The sequence below is a fragment of the Leuresthes tenuis genome, unplaced genomic scaffold, assembly GCF_036924035.1.
Source record: "Leuresthes tenuis unplaced genomic scaffold, fLeuTen1.0.hap1 SCAF_10, whole genome shotgun sequence".
Lineage (NCBI taxonomy): Eukaryota > Metazoa > Chordata > Actinopteri > Atheriniformes > Atherinopsidae > Leuresthes > Leuresthes tenuis.
Genome location: NW_027325364.1, coordinates 3,405,710 through 3,409,638, shown reverse-complemented (window position 1 = coordinate 3,409,638; position 3,929 = coordinate 3,405,710).

The following is a 3,929-nucleotide window of genomic DNA, read 5'->3' as shown; positions in this document are numbered from 1 at the left end:
GCCATACTGAGAAGGGGGGTGGGGGAACCCACCGCACAGCAGGAAGGACCTGCTGGGGGATTAAGACAATAGAATGGGACTAGCTGCAGCGGGAAAGTATAACATATTGCGATGAATTAATAGGATTAAAATTATTAATGCAAAGGTAGTACATACGGATAAATACTTAATGCTTGTTTATGGATGATATGAATGATGTTTAAATTAGTAACCTTGCTATGGGAGCCTGGTTCCATGATGTACTCCCGAGTGCATAGGCACCGTGAGTAAGTATATTGCTACCTAGCATTCTGTTGTGTTGCTACATAGCAAAATACATGTTGAAGTGGCGAGGGTTTGAACTCTCTGTTGTAAGCTTAGCCTGTGCCATCGGCACAGGCCTGATGAGTGACTTTAAATTGGTACAATTTAAGCATTGTCCTAGTGGCAATGAGTTTTCAGAAAACAATAATCAAAAATCCTTCTATAAAAAAAAAGGTTTCAGAGGATTGACCCTCATACGTGTGCCAAGGGTTCGCCCTTAGAACAAACCAATGGTAAATAACTGCGTGAGCAGGAATGGACTTGGTTTGGTGTGTGCTGTTAAAGATTATTATTTCACTGAAGTATATTAACCTTGCATGCTCACGCGTGATTGTTATGGTACGATTAGTTTAGTGTTGACATGTAGTACTGCTGCCTTTGCCACCTGGCTAGGGTTTTACCTCCTACAACTACAACCTACCTACCTGTGGGGGGATGTTTCCCTGGCCATGTCTGCAAGGGTCAGCTAGGAGCCCGTCAGGGACGATCACGAGAGCCATCTGGATGGGCCAGTCCCAGGATGGATTTTAAGGTGAAGCCGTACAGCTGTCTTTACTGCTGATGTTTCATCTTCTTGTGATCCTCACTGTGGGATGCATTTATGCTGACTACTTACTAATGGTGTGGTGTTTTTTCCTCTGTAATCAGAGTGCTGTATTAATCTGTGTGTGCACGATATCTACTGTAACGTGGTTTTCTTTCTTTGATGGGTGGTCCTTATCAGGACCACAGGGGGGAAATGTGGTGTAAGTTCACCGGGCCCTTATAGTAATAAAATATGAAGAAAATGCTTACGCAAATTAAAGCTGGAAAGAACACATAATGGGGCCATGGAAAGTACCAAAGTTTAGCTCTGTGTAATGTCGAGTCAGGCATTAACGTCATGGAAAAGTACCAAGGTTCACACTGTGTAGTGTCGAATCATGCATTAATGCCATGAATGGTACCAAGGTATGGCCACGTCAAGCAGTAATACAATGTACATGTTATCAAGATAGTAAACAGGAGATATGGATGTAGAGGGGAGGTCAGGAGTAATGGGAAGGACTATTACATGAATAAAGGTTTTAAAAAAGACAGGACAAAGGGCCCTGCCACAGGTAAACTAAGTAATTAAGACATAACGGTGGAAGATTAGGGAAAACACGCCATACGAAAGGAGGGGCCCCGGGGAGGAGCATCCGCAGGCCCAACTTGTATAAAAAGGGGAACCTTCAGAAGAGATTTCAGACTTAGCCTGGGCTACTTCTCATGTATGGTCGAATTGTAACTCTGCAATAAACCATCATTGGACCGCGAACCAGCTGAATCTGTCTCATCTTTGATGCTTCGTGACTTCTCATCTTTAACTACTGAGTATAGCATAATAGGTAAATTGAACTCCAAAAAGTCACAACAAGGTCTGTTAAGTACCCAGCTAACAGCTATTTAACAACCCTGATAGTTTTTCAGCTCTTATGTGTGTTTAGTGCAATTGATAGAGGGATTGTTGCTGTGAACTTTTGGCTTATTGGACATACCTGTGTTTGTTTTACTCAAGAATGACTTTATTTCCTTCATTTTCCCCCCCATGGGTCGTCCTCAGCCTTCTGCAGAGCTTAAAGACCTGACCCATTCATTTGAATCAGGTGTGCTGGAGCAGGGAAACATGGAAAACATGCAGGACGGTGCGCATTGAGGACCAGGGTTGGGAAACACTATATTAGTGCAGTACTGGAAGTACGTTATGGTTATTCCTTAAGTTGGTTGCTAAGCTCTTAACTTGTTTTCAGGAATTTCTTCAGTATCAAGTCAAGATAAGGAAAAAAACATGACAATATAGTCAGATAGTCAATAGTTTTTAGGGATCCTTAACTTGAATTATGAGGAAAATCTCAATTTAAAGTGCTTTGTGCAACTGGCCCTGAATCTTTTTCACAGATTGTCCCATAAATTGCTGTAAAAATAAAAAAAAGATTTTCTTTAATTCATGAAAATTTATGGGGAAAAAATCAAGTTAGGGATTTTATGTCAGACTTTAAAGCTCATTTGCTTCCGTGTTTGGATCTGCAGTTAGCTCGCAGGTAAGTTTTTGCAGCTTGCTCATCCAGGCGGTCTGCATTTTTTCTGCATCTCAGCGCGCTCATTATTCATTTGCCGGGTACAGAAGATCATTTCTTCACACTGTCCCCAGCCAAGATGCCGAGGGTGAGGATGGCAGACGGGATCTGGGAAATGGGGACTCAACTGAATGTAGCAAGCTTGTAACTGTCCTCATCATCCTGCAGTTAGTAGACTGCAACTCCTCAGGTGGTTGGCAACTTCTAGCTTTGGACAGAGCAGACAAAAGCAACACACAGTGGAAGAGCAATGGACAGTTTATGTGGTGTAAACAGAACAGAGTTCCATCGAAGCTCAGCCCACACTTCACCATCAAATACTTAATTATCCCATCAGCTCACAAACCATTCTTAATTATCCTTGCAATTAAACTAACAGTGACAGCTGGGATAAGTTCCAGCCCTGCACAGATGACTTTAATTAAGCAGGTATAGAAAATAGGTGAATGGATGGATGAAAATATTTACAGATAACAATATGAAAGTGTGTATTTATCATTGACATAATTACAGGTATACATTAAGACTGAATCAAACAAACCCATGACTTAAAAAAATGCATCTCCCATCAAAGAAAACTGCTTTCTGCAGACAAAAAGTATATGAGTTGTGTAGACCCCTATTGGCAAGAAGGGGGTACTACAACAACACAGTTGGGCGCTAAATTTGAAAGCAGATATAAGTGGTTTTACTGACACAGCTACAAAGTTATTTGCATGGATTTAATCAGTCTGAGAAAGAAACCTTTTTCATGTCTGGTTTAGATGGCATGAAGTCAGAAAAGACTCATCAAAGGCCGTGCACACGTACTTTCTGACTGAATAGATTTCCGTTCAGGTTTATTCTGTCCAGACCAGACTGGGAAATTATCTAAAGTCCCAAAAATGAGATAAAGCTATTCTGTAAATGCCCACACTGTTCCAATAAGGAGGGCTCTCAAGTCTCACGCTCACACGCCACGCATGGTAGTTCTCAAGCTGGAAAAAAAAAAGTAAAATGTAAATTTCTCTCTGTCGCTATAGAAACGGCAGGAAACAAGCACGACTCCTATGAGTCTGAGCATAGCAACACTAATAATAATAGTAAAAGTAATGAAAGACCTGTCCTGTCAGTAGGAGGCACTGACTCTCTTAAAATGAATGAAACATGTAGATACTGTATGCTCTTAAAACTAGTCGTTCGTGTGTTATGTAAAGTGGTCAGTTCTGAGATTTGGGACTTTTTTGCCTCTATTACAAGACTTCTGTCAGCCTAATTATTCAACCAACACATAGCTATTTCATTACAGTATACCATAAAATATAGCATTCAACAAAATGCCAGTTCTAAAAGAAATTCCTCTACAGAAATATTTGATCGAATTTGATAAATATACCGACAACATAGAATTTTTTAACTTAATTTTCTTGGTTAAATTAAAGGATCGTGAAATATGTGTCCGATTTTTTTTTATGTGGGTTATTAGCTTATCTGGCAACCCTTTTGTAATCTCGTGAGTGTGTTTTGACTCTCGCGATAATCAGGCGG